Below are 19,409 nucleotides of genomic sequence, written 5' to 3' on the forward strand. Positions count from 1 at the left end.
GCCCCAGGACAGGGCAGCTGCAGAAGCCCCCCAAATTCTGGTGCTCTACAGGAGACGGGATTCGGTTTCACTACATTTATTATACCACCATGCATTAGAATGTAGAATAGCTTTACTGCTGTTATTTAAGAGCAGGATCCACATTTTGGGGAAATTCGAGCATTAAACCCAACCGGGCTCTCCTGAGCCTGCAGTATCCCATAACCAGGGTCACATAACCAGTGCTTGCTCATCCCAGCAGAGATTTAGCAGACAAAGCACCGGATTAACACCTACCAAACCTCACCTGGCTCTTCCCATTGACTTCTGTACCTTCCCAGCAGTCCTGAAGCTGGGCATGCACTAATTACCTCGGCCTGTTAATTAAGCATCCTAATTTACTTCCTCCACCGAGTCCTTTCCCAGTCAGTAGGAGAAAGTCTCACACATGTCCATCCCTGAGTGGCCCGGCCAGTCTCACCCACTCCAACTTCAGGCTGCCACAAGAGGACGAGACCAGGGTTACTTTTTCAGCAGATTCTGGAGTTATCATCACCTTCTGAGTGAATTCCAGAGCTCGCACCATGCAGAGACTTCACAGTTACTTGCGAAAAGCCCTGCCTAAAAGTCCTTCGGTGGGTGCCAAGTGCCACACAAGACGAGCGCTGCTATCAGATGGCAACGTAGGAGATCCAGAAGTTGTGCCAAGGCTCCGTCTGGGGGGAAAGAAAGGGAAAAAAAAAGGGGGAGGGGAATAGTCACCCACGCTGAACAGCCTTCCTTTGCATGCTCCTTGGCAAAGCTCTTTATGTGCCCTGAAACAGCCCCGCACCACCTGAGCATGCTGAAAATGGGAAAAGAGGGGCCCAGCAGGCAGCAGCTTTGCCAGCTGTTGGTCTTGGGAGAACTTCTACAGCATGCACTTGTTGTAAACACAGCCCTGAGCTGCCGGAGCTCCGGGAGCTTTGGGACATGGCTCTCAGATGCGGGGTTTGGGTGGTGCTGTGTGGAGCCAGGATCAGACTCAGAGGTAACACTGTGAGTCCCTTCCAGGATATTCCCTGGTTCTCTCATTCTATGAAAAGCAGCTTCACAAACACACATGGACAAAAGCCCAAATCTCTCCATCCTTGTCGTTCACTCAGAGCTTCCCTCTAAAACCAATGACCTAATTGGTGCAGCATTTGATTTGCAATGTTTGAACACCGGACGGAGCCAAATACTGCAGGATTGGGAACCAAAACAAGGGCACAAAGGTGTCTGTGCCCCTTGTCCCTGCCATTCCCCACCCTGTGCTGCTTCTTGTGCCCAGAGCTCCTTCCAACCACGGGGCACAGCTGCTGCTCCCTCTGCAGGATGTACATCCTTATACATCGATATATACTCACATCTCTCTTGTTCACGCTTTGGGTTCGTTAGAGGATTTTCTTTCGTGGGTTTGTGTCCATTTTCTATCTCATCAATGAGGAAGGAGATATAAATACATCGGCTGCTCTTATTTGTTGTATCCCTGTTTTGTTATACATGGTTCTATTGCTCACTCTTGTTGACCTCAGTCCGAGTCTCCAGACATCGCTGCGTTTCCCTGCTATCTCAATTTCTGTAGTAATAAATCCCATTTTTTGGAGTGAAAGCTCAGAGTAACAAAGGAGGTGAAAACAAAAGTGACAGCTGAACGCCTTCAGCAGGGAAAAGCTCTTGCAAACCAAGTTCTGAAGGGACACTGGCAAGAAGAAAGAGGGCAATTAGAATGGACTATAATGTCTCCTGGTTTTCTGATCTCTCTTGCAGGTTGATGACTTACGCTTCAGCTTTTTTAAATGCCTGGATTTGGTTGCACACACTGGTTTGCTGATGCTGCTTTTGGTACAAACAGGCAGGACCCCTCGCTTCAGTACTAGCTGAGAAGTAACAGCCATCACTCATGTAGTTCCCCCCCTGTTTTTGACACGAAGAGTACAGAGTACCTTGAGATTTTAGAAGTGGCACTCAGGAGGCTGAAGAGCCTCAGTTCGTGGCCTTGCTCTGACAACAGAAATCTCCAATTGATTCTTAAAGGTTTTTTTCACATTAATATGAGAGACTGAACCCTGAGTTACGAGTTTCAAACCTGAACTTATATTTGTATGAGGCGAGACTTGCTGCAGGCATCAGGTTCCCATTCCTGTACACACAGATGTTTTCCTGCTAAGTTCGTACTGAATACAGACTTTTTAAAGGCTTTCAACACTGCACTTTAACTATGGCTTTCATCACAAAATTCCATGTTTTACTGTAATTATCTAGAAAATGTAGAACCCCAAAAATACTCTTGCAAAGTCTGCTGTCCTGTTCACGGGAGAGATCTGTGCCTTGCCCCGATAGGAGCCAGGCCTGGCTATCAGTTTTTATTCCTAAGAAATAAAGGATGGCAAGCTGTGCTTTGCAAAGTCCATGCGTGGAGATGGCAGAGGTTGTGTTAGCACTGCTGAATCACAGTGCTGGGGCCCCTGGGGCACCTCACCAGGCTGCATACAAAATAAGCCCGGTGATTTTAACTTGCTGTGAACTGTAGGGCTGCCCAGGCTCTGCGAATGTGGTGCACTGTGCCAGCCAGCCTGCTCATGGGACAGACCACACGTCCAGCTCTTGCCAAAACAGTTATTCTTCACTCCTGCTTACGAAAAGAGGGAAGTGAACACCAGATCACAAAAACCGTCTTGTTCATCGAGCAGCTTTTGGCAGAAGCTGCATTTTGGCACGTTTAAGCTACACTTCCCCCACTAGAATATCCAGCAGTTTGATTACCTCTGCAGTTATTTTCATCCTTTGAAAAACCTGGCCAAACTGAAAAGATGTGAACGGGGCTCCTGGTTAACATCCATGCGATGGCCTGGAAAAAAGATGAATCCCCTCAGTGCTTTCGCCCCACCTGCCCAACTTGCCCGGATGCCCATCCCACTAGTCCTCAGTTTGTGCCCCCTCCCAACAGCACACATACATGGCCTTGGAAAAACCTGGGGCTCATCTCCATCAGAAGCAAGGTGCCTGCAAATGGAGCCCAAGGAGGGAAAATGGCTTCCTTGGCAATTCTGCCCTGGGAACGGCCATCCTCTTTCTGTTTTCCCTGTGCGCCTTGTTAAATACCTGCAGGAAATTGCCTATTTCCCTGGGGTCTGGTTCTCCACTGATTTACACGAATGCAGAATGAGGATAAAAAGTTATTTTTCTGGCCTGGCCGTGTGTTCCACCTGCCTGCTGAAGTACAAGTGACTGCAGGAGGTGTGGGGCAACAGACTCAAGGTCCAGCTCTCGTTTTATGTAAACTTGAATCAGTGAGAGGCAGAAACCTCTTGAAAAGGTGATCTTGGCTGAAACCCAGAGCAAAAACCTTCTGAAATATGAATTCAGACTCGTTGCTGATCTCCAGCACTGCTCTCGTGGAATGATGAAACTATCTGTTTTATACATAGCAATCCTCTTGTGCCTTCAGAAGTGGCACAGCCCTTCTCCTTCTGCACAAACCAATGGCTGGCGTAATTAAAAGCAAGCCAGACTCATCTAATTTGACACTCAAGCAGTTCAGATGTAAAATACTCTCTTGAAAAAGTGCACTTTGCTGTTAAAAAAGCAGCACATATGTTTATGTATGGATAATGAGCCTTGTTGGCAAGGACAATTAAGTCTCCTGTAAGGCATCTGTGGTCATTCTCCGCCTGCATTTCAGAGGAAGGCTGGCTGCAAGTTACTCTCATCCCTAAGGTAATTGCAGTGACTCTTGTGTTTGGCTCCCCTGGCTGCTGCTGTAATCCCAAACATTATTCCTTGCTGTTTTCCTGATGCATCTTCGTATCTCAGAGGAGGACAGCATCTGAATTGCTGGGGGGTATTTTCTCTTCCTCCTCCCTTTACATCACATTTCTGACTCGGACTTGTTCTTGTTAATAAAATAAGCACGAGTTAAAATGTTGGCTTGCCAAGTATGATGAAAATAGATCCACCAGCAGCTCCTTTGACCCAACTTACTCCATCTTTGTCTTGATTTGGCTCTGCTGCTGGTGACATAGCTCATGTGGGAGCTTTTCTCCATGCCAAATGGGACTGACCAGTACCGAACCTAGTCAGGGACGAGGCAGGAGATCTCGAGTGTATTGGGTGACATCACTCGTCACTGCTGCCAAAGGGTGACCACATTCCTGGGTGCTTATGAGATTTTTCAGCCCACTAGATGGGCTAGGTTTCACCTACACCTCAAAAAAGGTTATGCTGTACTTGTAATCCCCAGTTCAAGAGATATACCCATACCCAACCTAATCATTCAAAGAACGTTATCGAGAGAAAGAGACAGAGAGAGCTCTGAGCGTTCCTGCTCTCTTGCTTTTTAATGTTAAAAGTATACAAATGCACTTTAGGGACAAATAATACTCCAGTAAGGTCCTGAGGAGTCCCCCTATGACAGAGTGTTTGCCAACTCACAGCTATGTTGTAGTAATACCCTTTGGTGTTAAAGGCGGGGTGCTTTTTTTAGACAAGTACGCTTGAGAGCAACTATTTAGCTCTCCACTTGCACCCATCTCCACTCCTTTTCTCCTGGAGATATTTTTGGCATTTCTATGATGTGTCACGTTATCAGCAGGGGAGTAATAGTTGTGAACAGCAGCTCGTGTCATAAGAGGACCAACTCTGCAATGCTGCACGAGGAGCATCCATATGCATGTGTATGTGGAGCAGTGTCTGGGTGCACTACCACCACAGCATGCAGCGTCCCCTTCTTTCGTTTTCTTTTAGAGCTCTGTTAATCCGTGCTGAATGCTGAAGCTGCCCTAAGCTCAGGTGAGAGCAAAAGGCAGCACTAAAACATCATTTAAAATGATAGAAAGTTCCGGGTCAAGTTGGCTATTGTAGATAAAGCCGCCACCATCTACCCTTAGCGACTGGGACCGAGCGCCAAGTGTTTTCATTACCCACCGAGTAAGAAGTACTTTATAATTCACAATAACTCCTGACATGCAATAACATCCAGCCTTATTAATACGAGGGATTTTTTTTAAGTCTGTTGGCAGTAAAAACCACCCCTTCCATAAAACGCTGGCATCCACACATGCCCTGCAGCTTCTCACGGCACCTTTAAAGTACTGAAGACATTCATTACCTCATACACTCAAAAAAACAACCAGAGAAGGATTATATCATCACCTCAAAATGCCTCCCCTCACCTCTCCCTAAACATCAGGGAAGGTGGAAGGTGCCAAAACCCCAAAACCCACAGCCATAACCAACAGAGAGCAGGACACGAGGCCAGCACCCCGCTGTGCTGCTGATGCACCCATACTTTGTGCCCCCTGGCATGTGGGTAGGGCTGAATGCTCTCATGTGGGGCACAGGAGCATTGCTTTCCATCTCTCTCCATTTAGCTACAGCTGCATATTAGTTTTATTCTCATGCTGGAAAGCACTGTCTCTTCCTTGGGGCAGCTTTCCTGGCCACGGGTGGGACCTCCCGCGCTGCCAGGACAGGGACAGGAGCTCCTTCAGCCACCTCCTTTCCCAAGGAGTTCCAGCCACGATGCCAAAGTGTTGGCTCAGGTACTGCCAAAGACTGGTGGCAGGGGGCCCTGACCCCCACTTCTGCTGGCTCACGTGGTCCTTCTCCCTCCCTGTCCTACCACAACCACCTGGGAACTCAGTGCCCAGAACCTGAAGACCTCCACCCCAGTGAGGGTCTGCAGATGCTTCCTTCGCACCAGCAAGCACCATCGCAAGAAATGCTGCTCTGTAGGGCAGTGGGCACACGTGAGCCCCTGCAAGGTGAAAGCCAGGGGCAGCCGCAGAGGACAGCTGGGACAGAGGCAGCACCTCGCCTTGCTGAGCTTCCCCCAGTCGCAAAGAAAACAGCTCCTCGTGGCACGCATGCACCGCGAGCGTGTTGCAAGAGGCGGGCGGTGCTGCGTTACAAATGCTAGGATAGAGAACAGCTCAGCGAGATACCAATTTTCTGTCTCACAAAGAAGCTTTTTACTGTTTGCTTCCCTCCTCCCCTTCTGATTCAGCACGGCACGATGTTGTGGAAGCAGAGGGAAAAATGTTGCTGCTCTGGGTTAGGCAAGCAGAAAGGAGATCTGAGTCCAAACAGAGCAAAAGAGGGGCTTGGCTCACGCGCTCCGGCATACCAGAGAGCACCACTGTCATCAACACGTCCGAGGAGTTTTTCTTGTTGCAGAGGGCTTCCACCAGGAGGACAGGCAGGGCTGTTGTAGGAGCCTGCTGTGTTTTGCACCACCATGTTGTGCGCAGCGCCGGGCTGGTGCTGGCGCTGAGGAGACGCAAGCAGGATCGGCCGCAGCACTGGTTTATTAAAGAAATCAATCGCTCATCATTAGGGCTACTCCGATAAAGGCGCTCTTAAGAGGACGTAATTAGGGATAGTCCGTTTTCCTCTTAACTCTGCAACTTTCTGACACGCAGCCGCTTCGCGGTGCGGTGCGGTGCGGTGCTTCGACGCGCGCACAGCCGCGCTCACCGATTAATCGCCGTCCTCGCTCGGTTATTTGGCTCGCAGCTTCGAGCTCCGCTCCTCCCCGTGTCTGCGCTGCGTACCGCGCGCTCTGCGGGCTGCAGGACGGCAGCAAAGCGCCGGCAGATGTCAGCATTGCCATGCGGCTGCCGCCCGCCGCCCCGGGAAACTCCCGGCGGAGGAGGGAGCAGCGCAGCGCCGTCCGCAGAGGCAAAATATTCAGCTAATAGGCAAAAGCATTTATTTTCCGCATTCGGCGCGTTTCTGGGCGCTTTTAAAGCGTTCGCGGTGCCTCGTGCCTTAAGATCTATAAAAATGACAGCGAGAAGTCTTTTTTTCCGTCGCTTTAACGGTCCTCCGCATCTTTTAAGGCTCCCTTCTCACCCCGTCCGAGGCTGAGGAAGGGCCCCGCAGCAGTCAGCGCTGTGTCTGCCTTTGCATTCCTGCGACACAGCGGATAAAACATCCCGCACCTCCGTGCCCCGTGCGCAGATGCTCTCCCCTCCTGCCCAGCGCGGACATATTCTCTGCTTTGCATTAGGGTGGCAGCATTGGCTGTGCAATGGGGATGTGCAGCAGCTCTGGCTGCGCTCACAGCGTGCATCCCAGGCTGCCGTGCATGGGCTGTTGGTGCCGAGCTATAGGCACGGAGCAGGCAGGGGAGCACAGGGCTGGCAGTGTGTGTGGGGGGGTACAAAGCAGTCCCAGGACCATCAAAGCTCCTTCGAGGGTGATGTAGTGCCACACTGACATGAGAAGGGTTTCTCATTTGGGGCATTTGATAGAATCATAGAATATCACAAGCTGGAAAGGATCCATAAGGATCATCCATTCCAACTCCCAGCTCCACAGAGAACCACCCCAAAATTAGACCTGAGAGCGTCATCCAGACCCTTCCTGAGCTTTGACAAGTGCAGCGGTGCTGCTGCTGCCCAAGTATGACTCAGTGAATGTTACAAGTATTCTTGTTAGCATGATTAAAATGGAGTGTATTTTGTCAACAAAGACCTGGCTTGGCTTTGCCTTTCTGCAGCAGGAAGACAGAAGTGTTTACTTTGTTTTGCTTCTGTGTTATAATGGTAGAATCATGGAATCACCAAGGTTGGAAAAGACCTCCAGGATCATCCAGTCCAACTGTCCACCTACCATGGATATTGTCCCACTCAGTACAACATCTAAACATTTCTTGAACACAACAGCTCACATTAGGACGAGTAGTTTGATAAAGAATACAACTGTGTAGCATGAGAAACCGGTCTCAAAACGCTTCAAAAAGCCCATATACGTATCCATATTGCTCTCAAATCCTGGTGTTCACCATTGAGATGAGCCAAGTTCAGGACACTGCAAGCAAATGCAAAGTCTGTGCTGCCTTTGCTGTAGGTGGGTAAAGCTAAAAGCTGAGGTACCAGAGCAAACGGTGCAGGGCAGCAGCTCCCATTCCTTGTTTACACTCACTTTCTGCTTCAGTCCACTTGCAAAATGACAAAAGATAAATCTCTGCAAATCATTTTTTAGCCTGCGCATGTGTTTAATTGGTCTCCAGCCTGCATAAGGAACTGCAAGGAGAAAGATAATTATGCGGGGCTTCATGCTGTTTTGAGCTCCTGCACTTTGCAATTTCTTTTCCAGTGTTCAATTAAAAGTTAAGCACCCTTTGAGGCTATCCAAGCAGAATGCTATTGATTCTTTGTTCTGGAGCAGGAGCCCTTACAGCTGGTCAATTTGTGAGGTGGCCGCTTGGGATAGGAACCAGGTAGCACGACGTCCCTGCAGAAACGCCGTGGTAAATGCAAGGTGTCAGCAACAAGAGAGCTTCCTATTTCAGGCCCAAATGCCTGATAATATAAAGGTCCTCTTTATTTTTAGGCATTAAGACCAATTTTCTCACTACATGAAGAGACAGTGCGGTGGATGGAGGTTTGAAGTCTTCCTGTGCAGAGGAACGTGCTGAAAGCTGAGATGGGGAAAAGGGATTTTTAGTTCTGACTGTGCTGGGTGAATGTAACACAAGCATGAGTCTCCACGGGCTATTCAGAAAAAGCACTTGGAGATCCTCAACCAGAAACAACAATCCTGGCAATTATATTGATGGAGCACAAGCAAAATGGCACATTGCGTGGCCTGGGACAGTTGAGAAAAGGGAGGAAAGCATCTCTTGGCTGCTGTGGGGTGGTTCATCCAGTGGGGTCTTGGTGTTCCCCACGCTGGTGTGCTCTGTGGCCCGGTAGTGGATGAGATGCTGCAGGAAAGAGGGAACACAGCGTGCCTTAACGCGTGATACAACTACCAGTCTTCGTGCTGCGCATCTCTCCTCTGGATAAACAATAGTTGGAGCACAATGTTTTGTTAGAGATTTGCTATTTCCCCTTCCATTGTGAGCTGTGTGTGCCCTCAGCGCACAAGGCTTTATTGCCAAAAGAGACAAGCTGACGTGACACCTGAGGAGATGAGAAGGAAGGAAATCAGAAATGTCTTTTGTTGTGTTTTGGGGTGTTTTGTTTTGTTTCTGCTATTACTGCATTCCCTCAGCAATGCCTGCTCAGTGGAAATTTGCACCACTTTGTCAAGAGGATAAAAGCTTCCATGGAGACATAGTCCAAAGGCCACTCACGCCCATGGGAGTTTTCCCCTTATTTTAACACATCTCAGACTTTCCCTCTGATGAAGGAATGGCCAATATGCTATTAGAGGAACAGACACATTAAGAATGCACTTGCAAATACCCTGTGCAGAACTGAAGTTCTTTATGCAGTAAAGACTAGGGAGTAGAGAGGATAGTTCAGACTGTAAGATTATAGATATAGCTATCAGAGTCCCTTATTTTCATGGAGATAATTACAGAAAATGCAGGGAACACTTAAGGGCAAAGCCAACAATCCTCATATGGGATTTTAGCAACGATAATGTCACACAGCTTAAAGGCAATCGAGTCACGCTGTCCCTTTTGTAAGCCTTCAGGTGTGCAGACCTGCTGTTCCTATATCACTGTTTCATGCCTGATGTGCAGGGCATGGGCTGCTCTTCATCACAGCCTCGGCACAAGCTTCAGTGTGGAAAGCAGCAGAGCCTGGTGCAGATTCTGCCTAGCCTTTCTAGCAAGGCTGCTGCCTCCGCAGGAGCTGCTCTCCCCATCCAGTGCAGTGGTCATGGGTAGGAGATGGCTGTGAGCAGCTTCCAGTGTCATTTCAGCTCTGCAGTGGTGTAGCTCGTCCACTGCTAATTAGCTGTGACTGACAGAAGCGTACAGCTGATGCAGTACAGTGGAAGAAGCCTAACTGAACGCATGTCTAGAAGGAAAGCTGTTATAAAAATACTATAGTAAAAGATCTTATTTTAATTAACAGATTTATGGAGCACTGGGTGCACAATTAATTGAGGCGGTATGGTTAATGGTGGTGAACAAAGCTGTAGCCTAACAACCTGTGGCTCTATAAAACCACTTGCAATGCCGTATCATCATACTGTGGACTAAGCTGTCCGTAAGGAACATGTGCAGGAACAAATCTTCAAGCCTAGAGATTTCGACTGACTTCACAGAGTCCATCTGCAAAGTCTTCACCCACATCTGCCTTCTAATTTTCAGTGCCAGTTCAGGTTGGACTTTCCAGAACGAAGCTTCTGGCCTGTGGGTGCTGGTCCTGCTGTCCTACCCAGGCACAGGACCTGTTTCACTGATGCTTTCTTGGTATTTAGAATCACTGCTACTTGTTAATATTAATTAACACTCACGGTGAGGTTAATCAAATGCAAATTAAGACGTTGTATTGTGTGATAATGAAACAGGCAAAGTGCCTTTGTGGGGCTTAATGGTCATAATATTTTTCATGCACGTTAGACAGTTTAGTGTGCAAAATGTAGAGCTCATTCCTGTATTCCTCCTGCTCTAAAACCTGCTGTTAGTTTGTGAGGAAGGATAACGTTTCTGAACTGGACTAAATGAAGTAGCTGGAAAAAATTGGTCAGATTTTGGCCATAGCCAACTGCCCCCAGGACCTAGGGAATATTTCAGCTCTTTCTTTCACAGAAAGTCAGGGAGCCCTTGGGGTATTCCACAGATGTAAGCAATAGTTCTCTGCACCGCCTTGACACATTTATTAAACAGAGATTCATGTGCAAATCAGGAGAAAACAGACTTAGCCATGTGTTTATGAAGTACAGCAAATCTAATTTAAAAAAAATCTTGAGAGGGGAAGAAAACGTTGCTGACATCGTTTGCCCTCCTTAGCCTCAGATTTGCCAGGCAACATAACAGTTGCTATTTACTTATTGCCTTTGTTATAAATTCTGTGCAAATCAATTTGCCTGCTGGCTGTTAAGAAAATAACAAGTAGCTTCCAGAAAGCCAGGGATGATGCTTGTAATAATGATGCAGGTCCACCTTAAGTTGATAGGGAAACTTCAACTGACTTTACTGGGGGTTGGCTCCATGCCTTTGTTTTTTGATGCCTGTATGGTATACACAAAGATTTTTAAATCGTTAATGCTTGTAGTCCACATGTCTAACTAGATGCTTGTTAGACACAGTCTTGGGCTGGAAAGATGGACCAGGAAGGTGATTATTCCTTTCAGAACTATTCACTGGGGAACCTTTCACTTGTAAAGGTGATCAATGTCTTCGACGCGAGACCTGACCTCATGCCAGCCTAAGCAATTGCTGGCTCACCACAAAATCAGGGGTGAAGGTTGGCAAAGTGCTCTGCTGTGCTGAATGGAGTTCAGAGGAAAGGCTGCTGTGTTTTAGAAGTGACCCAGCTGAAGGGACATCAGGGCTCTGACACCTTGTGCAAGACAGACACACATTGCATCGTAGTGTATATGTGTGCTCTTCATCCAAATGGGAGACATGGCAGGGAATGGGGGGCCAGTGAAAAGAGAAGGGGTGCTGGTGGCACCCAGCTCTTACAGCAGTGCTGTCCTGAGCATCAAATGATGCGACATATTACAGAAATAGCCTGACTTGTTGTTTGCATGAAGATCTAATCTCTGCAGATGAACAACAACAACAAAAAAGCAGTGTGTTTACAGAGGACATCCTTACCGTGGAAATGCAGGGGACGTGCTGGGTGCCCAGTGATGTTTTGAAGACCTGACACAGGTAGGGTTGGAGGCAGTGACTTTTTCCTGCAGGCTTTTCCATAAGCCCACTGGGTACAGACCAGCATCAGCACATTGTTTCGTTTTCTCTCCTGTATCCTTTCTGAGTGCAGCTGCATGTTGCCTCTCACCTATGGGCAAGACAGCAAACAAATCACTTTTTCCAGTAATATACCATAATGGAAAGTAATGTCATGGCTTTCTGGAACTAGACACAACATTCTTGGATGGAAATGCAGCTAATTCTGTCCAGGAATGATTTTCTTTCACAGTGTTTATTTAAAATACCATCAATATACAAGATGTATATATTGTGATTTATTTATTTTTACTAATTACAACAAAATGTCAGATGACGAATGCTGAATTCTTCAACCCTTCTCATGTGACTGTTTCCATATGCTACATTTCAATTAAGTATTTGTGTTGTCTCCATGGCAGTTTTAATGCTGATATTCTCTTAGAAGTTTATTCAGAATTTCTTTATGCTTAGTACTTCTCATTGCACAGGCATCTTTTAATTAAACACCAATTTGGTTACGTGCTTCTGTAAAGTCACCTCAAAAGATACACTGTACAGAACTAGATTCTACAGAAACAAAATAGAGGTTTATATTCTCTTGTGTTAAAACCTAGAGGGAGGCAAGCTGGTCAGTGACTCTGACTGCTGCGCCCTCAACTGTGCTGCCACGAAGTGAAGAGCAAAGGAGCCATTCCTAACATTTGCTAAAAGGGTAGCTCTTGAGCCTTACTTTCCTCCCTGCTATCTTATTTTAAATTTCACTTGTTCCTAAATTTGTCTTCCTTCAGCTGCTGGGTTAATTTTGGTAGCAGAAATAAAAACAACAAAATAATAGCAACTTAATAACCAGCCTTTTTCTCCCATTTTGCAGATAAGAGCTCCTGGGGCCTGGAGCATTGCTTTGTGGTGGCCTGTAGCTTCCTTTCCTCCTGGCAGCTCCTCCTTTTGGGGACAGTTTGAGAAGAGCTTCTGAGGCGACCTAGCACAGCTCTTTTGTTCTTACATTGTGTGGGCACAGCGGAAGGACACAGGAAGACCCGGCGGTGAGCTGGATCCCCATAGAAGATGCATCCAGCAGGATCTGTTCCTGTCGTTGCACTGGGTGTGTTGGGCAAAAGGCCCCAACTGGTGCAAGTGGGACAGTGCTGCTGTGCACCTACCATGACTGAAGGGTGTGGAAGGGCCCAGAGTCAGCCCTGAGCGAGGACTGCTTCCCATGCTCACAGGGGACCAAGAAGAAGGGATTCCCAAAGCATTGCTAAGGGCAGAGCCTCCTGTTTTGCCTTAAATTACGATGAGCGTATTCAGCTGGATGGAGTAATCTGAAAGTGTTAAGCAAAGGGATTCTACTTAACACTAGGTATGACAGCTAGGAGATCCCCCACACCTCCTGTACTGACTCTCTTAAGCTAAATATATTTTGGCTGAAAAACCAGGTGCGTACTCCTGCAACAACTTCAGCCCACTCAGAACCCCACTCGGTGTGTAGAGACATTTTCATCCACAAGTTCTACTGCTTAAAGCCAACAACATTTTCTTCTGCAAGAGTGGGAATTACAACTGTAGTTACTTATTGTATGCTCAAAAATGATTTGTGGGCCCTAGCTTGTGAAAACTGCAATATTTCTTCTGCTATTAGAACAAAACAAAACAAAGAAAGGATTATGAAAACTGTGGAGTGAAAATTGCACATCTGTGATGGAAATGTCAAAAACTATATATATATGTTAGTCTACTTTCAGTTTTCTGTATTTTGTTTCAGATTTTCCACCATCAGATGGAATGGACTATAAGATGCTACACCTGTGTGGGCTTTGAGTTATATTTCTGTTTCTGGGAGAGTGCAGTATGTATGGAACTAAATGACCTCTTCTGAGCAGGACTATTTCAGGAGCCCTGGTCACACTGGCCTGTGAAGATACTTGTATTAGATTGCAATAAAACACACTCTTATTGGAAATTTAGTAGAGGTGAATTTAGTTGACTGATTCATATCTTCTGAACCACCCATGTACTTTGAAGGGTCAGAAAAGTGCTGTTACAGTGAGGTATTTCTTCAATTTGTTATTTATATTATTTAATGTGAAGAAAAATGTTGTAGTGCCCAGATAGAGATAATCTTAACTTCTACTACAACAAACTGCTATTCAAAGTAAGGCTACATTTCTCCGTATTCCTGACCAGTGGTAAGGAATCAGTAGCCCTCAAAGCAGCCCTATAAATTTGTGTTTCAGTACAGTAACCAACACAGAGCAAAGAGCTGTCTCATCTGGTCAACATGCAGCATTGAAGAGAGTTGTGTGTGAAATGATGTCCTTCTTGAGGCCTTAGGAAGCTCATCCCAGACTTCAGGGATTAGACTGTAGAGGAGTGAGGGCTCGTATACAGTAAGCTTTTTCTGGGTACTGCAATTGCTCTTTTCAGAAAGAGGCTGAAGTTTGCATAATCATTTTTAGGGTCTCATCAGTGAAATTATGGAGGATTTCCCTTAGTCTCTCGTGTCCCAAAGCATTAGGCCTGTCCTCAGACAACCTTGAGGATTTGGCTCTAATTACTGGGAATGTATCTGAAGTATAGGAGTAGCATGAATTATAGTAAGCAGAGTCTATGCTAAGCTTCTGGCGTATGTGCTAGCATGCTTTAAACCAGTTTGGGTGTCTCCAAATGCCCAATGGCCAAGATCTAGCTATTGTTTAAGAGAAGCTGAATTACCAATGCTTACTCATACCAAAATGAGCAAATGGCTTAGTAGCAAGAGTTATGGCTGTGCTAAAAACAAAAGCCAAGAACTTAAACATAGCATTTCCAGACTGCAATTCTGTGACACTTCAATATTTAAACAAAATATTACAAAAACCTCAAAGCAAAGATTTGACATTTAAGTATAGGGCGTCAATATTGTACAGTAGCTTTCATCAAAGACATGCGAAAATGAAAGCCAAAAAATGATGTAGACTTCATCTACATCACAGGTTGTAATGTACTGGATATAAAAGACTTTCAAAAAAAAAAAGAACAGCATTTTGGATAAGGGATCACATTTTTACATAATTATTGCCCAAAGTCCTCTATCTGTTAGTAAAGGAAGTAAAAAAGTGGACATGAACACTGTACAGCCTCCATTATAACAACATAGAGAAGCTTGTATACACCAATGCTGCTTTCAGCTAAGACAGATTGGAGTTCGGTGATTTGACTTCTAATTATTTATATCTTCACATCCCGCATGTGAGAAAATTGCCTTGCACTAGGAACAAACAAAACAGCACTGGGAAAATTAGAATTCCCTGCTCATCTCAATCAATCAATTCCACTGGCTTTAAGCAGTCAGCAGAGGCTTGGCTAAATACTTTGGTAACAAATGTTGCTTTTGGCTACAACTCACCGGCTGGTCTTTGCCTATCTGGCATCAAACTCAGTGAGCTTTGAATTCGGTGACCAATTATCATAACCTCATGGCTGTCCTCCTGGAATAGCAATACACACCATCCTCCGGGTGAATCTCTGAAGAGGCAGCGCACTGAAGAAACACCCAAGGACTGCAAACCTGCTAACAACACAAACTGAGATGGTCAGACCTCAAAGGAGGTTGCTCAGAAGTCAGAGTGGGAAAAACCCAAACAAAAAGCATGCAATGAGTCCAAGCAGGGAAAGCATCAGAAAGAAAGTAAGAAGGTGTTTCGGCACAAAAAGGGTGAAAGGAAGTGAAATATTCTGTGCTGAGCTGATTAGGATACAGCTGACAGGAGAGGATTGGGGCAGGGAGAAATTTTAAGTGATTTTTTTGAAGCACCCAACAGTCTTGAATAATTTATGTATTTTCTCTAGATAGAGTCTTTTCAGTCCACGTTGAAGCTGATTGACTGAAAGCTGGGCCATGTTGGGTTTACATGCGCACGTTTTTATCTTTTTTCTTTTTAAACAAATCAACCAGGCAGAGAAGGGGAGCAGAAAAACAGCCACAATGATTCTGGCGTGTGCTAATCAGTACAAGGCTCAGAGTTCTGAAGGGAAGATGCATTGTCTGAGGAATAAGTAGTACGTTACTTGGAAGTATGGTAAAACAAAGTAATCATTCCTGTTAGCTTTGTGTTAGTTGTCCTCTAGTTCGTGCATTTCCTAACAAGATATCTCAATTCTCGTCTCTGTTACTATGCACTGATTAGGGCAGCACAGGTTTTTGTTTTCCATGTCTTTGTGTAAAGGAGGATGCTTTTCAAAGTCAGGTAACTTGCGGCACAAAGCAGCTCATCTATGGCTAGCTAAAGAAACATTTAACAACGTGTAATATGGAAAACCATGTTAACTAGACTTAGTTTCAAAGAGCAGAAGAAATTATGACACAGAAAGCCTCTAATTACCAGGGACAGATGATCATTAGTTCCTTTAAGCTGCATAAATAACTCTGCGCTCATAAAACTAGAGTTGTGAGAGAACACGGGTCACTTACACTTCTAAAATCAAAGATGACTTTGTCAACTCTCTTCTCTCTTTTAGTACAACTTATTCCTGTCTGCGCTACAGAAATACTCCCAATTCGGTACGTGGGGAGTCAAAATGCACCATCTGTCCAATGTTCCCGAGAAATTTCAAAGGGAACAACAGCAGAAGATATGGAGGCTGTAGTTCTTGGAAACAGCAGCATCAGCATGGGTAGAATAACTTCTATTATACATTACAGTGTGCAGGCTAGACTGTATACGTTATACTCCTGTCTGCAGTAGAAAACCTTTGCTTCACAGTACTGTGCCCTGTAACATCTGTACAGCCATTAACTGTATTTCTATATTACTGACTGGTCATCCCCAAATTTTTCTGTAAGTGGACTCAAACCTATTCATACTTCTGCTTGCACTCAGATTGTGGCTTTTAAGAGGTTGCCTTGCACACTTTCATGTGAAAAAGCTGTTTGAAATTGAAACCAGAATAAACTTAAGTAATTCTTCAAATAATGGATTTTGGATCAGGTGATTGAATTGCAAGACTGGTATTCCAATGGTAGTTATGCTTTTAATAAAGTGCTTAGAAGAATGAGAATTGGCAGAACTGCTGATGCATTTAGAATCTGAAATTCTCGTTTTTATGAAGTCAACTCAAAGCCCTCTTTCCAGAGACTTAGTATATATCCTATGTCTAATCTATAGAAATGTCTGGAAACATAGTAGAAGATTAAACACTGAATATTCTTCAGCAGAGTGGAGACAAAATAGCACTGCATCAAATAACCCATGCTTAACTCTGACTGCCAAATATCTTACAGTTCAGTTTTGTTCTTCCTGGAATTAAGGAAAAAAAAAAAAAAAAATCAAAGGAAGAAAAAAACCCAACCAACCAACAACCTCTTTTTCTTCTGGATTGGTTTTCAGACGCTTTGAATTATGAGGATCTTACGAGCATGAGCAGAAGGACTGGAAAAGAGGCAGGAATGCACAGCAGGAAGTAGAAAACAATATTTATATTGATTTGTTTTGTCAGGGAATCATTTTTTGAAACTTCTACTGCATGTCTTAAATCACTCCTTTCTGTTACACTTAAAACCCAGCAAGGTTACAATGGCCCCCTAAGCTTCACTAATTTGACATTCAGAAATGTGAAGACCTGTTGCTACAGCCGTTTCACTGGATTTCACCCTCCAGTTGCACTACAGCCAACTACTCTTAAATTCTTAGATGAAATTTGTTACAGTGTTTTTTGAGACTTGTGTCTGTACTAATTAATTACTGTGATTGTTCTTCACCAAGCTCACTTTTGGCATACATCATTTCAGGAAAAGAGAAAAGCCCTGCTCCTCTGATTTTGGAAAAGGGAACGTACGTCCATAGCATGGCAAAAGTGTAGACACTTTTGAACAAAATTTAACTTCATACAACATTACACTCTTCAGAAACCTGTACGGTTACCCCCTTAGAAACTTTTATGGCACTTCTGCAAAATAAATACATGCAAAACACAAGGATATAGAACTTTCCGTTCCATTTTCCTACCAGCAATACTCTGTGCATGTAAAGCCACCAGCCAAAGGAACTTCCCTTCTTGTAAGCCATTTTTGTTTCAGAATCAGTGTTTCAAGTATCCTTGATATGATTCTTAAGACAACTGCTAGCCAAATTCTGCGTGTTGCTCTGTTGTTGTACAAGCAGCTGCCAGATGGTAATACAGAGAAAATGCATTTAATGTCAGTTACCTAACTGGAAACCAGATGGCATAGCAGAAGTTGGAACAAGATGTTTGCCAACTTGTTCTAGCTTCCAGCTGTGGTCCCATGCTGCACCATGGCCACGTGGACAATGGCCTTTTCACTGTCACCGTGATGTCCATATCATATTTCAGGCCACACTATGTGCTCATTCAGAAAGATGAGTTGACAGCTTTGTCTTGTCCCTTCTTCCCAAAAGATGCACCAAAGAACAATGAGAAATGTCCGTGCAAAAGTCAGTGGGCCAGCAAATTCTTTGTTGTCTGTTGCAGTGAAGCGCATGAACCGGACACTCGGACATCTTCCTGCCATAGACTGAAAGTCATTGAAAGCAGCTTGGATGGATGTTCTGGTGTTGTAACTCAACTTCTCAGAATTGCAGTTGGTTTGCCTGGTGGATTCAGTAGGATATTTTGCTCTGAGCAAGACAGTGTCTCATGCTTCTTCAGCCAGTGGAAGAGTATCTGGCTTTTCAGGCTTGGGAGCAGTAGCAACAATTTCTGGAGCATTCCAGGTTACCCACGAACCATCTTTTCAAATAAAACCTTCCTGGCTGAGATACAGCTATGGTGTGTAGTCTTAGCTGTGTGAGAAAAGTAAACGGCCTGTCTAATGAAATGCTCAAGCTACAGCAGATGCTGCTTCCACGTCTTCCTCATGAGAAGTTATGGGACAGAGTAACAATGCTGGTTATTGCCATTTGGGAGAAGATCATCATTTATAACTCAGGCTGTTACAGGGCTATAAAGAAGGGTGAATCAGGTGTCTGAATGCAGAATGACTACGTCATTACCAAAAGCCTTCTGGAAGTTTCCATTATACTTGGAAATTAGTCCGATGTTACTTATTCTCGCCATCATAGACTCCCTCTCTGTTTTTAGCTGTAATTTATATTGCTTCCATTCTTGAAGGTTGGTTATATCTTTGCTTATTCTTTCTTATCAAGCCTGTTCCCCATGTGCTTTGATCACGTTTAACCATTCCTACGATAAACCAAGAGGACTGAGATCCTTTTGTCCTTCCCATTAACTGTTTTTCCCTCTTAATCTCTCTTGTAGTAATTCTCCAAGCCCTTTTAAAGCTTGCACCAGCTGTGTTCAACAGGGGATACCATGCACTTACATATTTTAGTGAGGTAGATGATCCTAGGGAAAAATGTATAGGGACTGCAGAGGGAGATGACAGTGAAGGAGATAAGAGAACTGCTCAGCACTTTGTTATGGGATGCTTCCTTCCCAAGTGATTCCCAAGGAGAACACACGGTTAATGTCCTAGATAAACACAGCACAGAAGCGTAACGTCTACAGGCAGCCCTGCCGTGGCGACAGAAATCCTGTGAAGAAGGAATTCGCCCCTGAGGAGACCGAAGCAGGTTCTTCTCCCATTAAAGGGAACAGGGCACTTCTCAGTCAGAAAGTTCCGAGCAAAGAGCCGTTAGGAATCACCAGAGAAACGGAGGCAGCTCCGGTCCCACAGCAGTGCTCCTGAGCCGCCCACGGCAGCACGGCGCGAGCAGCCCCGCCTCGCGCTCAGCTCGCGCATCCCGCCGGAGGACGAGGGCGGGAAACTGAAGGGGCAGCAAACGCCACCTCGAGTCACACCGCCTCCTCTCGCGAGAGCCCC

General features: G+C 45.3%; 1 long non-coding RNA gene across 1 annotated transcript; it reads right to left on the bottom strand.

The window, feature by feature from the left end:
- Positions 1 to 25: 25 nt before the first annotated feature.
- On the bottom strand, positions 26 to 19,357 carry LOC121111287. The gene is made up of 3 exons (XR_005861332.2): positions 14,976 to 19,357; positions 11,513 to 11,699; positions 26 to 8,912 (listed from the first exon to the last, which is right to left on the bottom strand). It is a non-coding gene; the product is annotated as an uncharacterized LOC121111287 (long non-coding RNA).
- Between the last annotated feature and the right edge of the window lie 52 nt (positions 19,358 to 19,409).

This window comes from Gallus gallus, chromosome 7, assembly GCF_016699485.2.
Source record: "Gallus gallus isolate bGalGal1 chromosome 7, bGalGal1.mat.broiler.GRCg7b, whole genome shotgun sequence".
Lineage (NCBI taxonomy): Eukaryota > Metazoa > Chordata > Aves > Galliformes > Phasianidae > Gallus > Gallus gallus.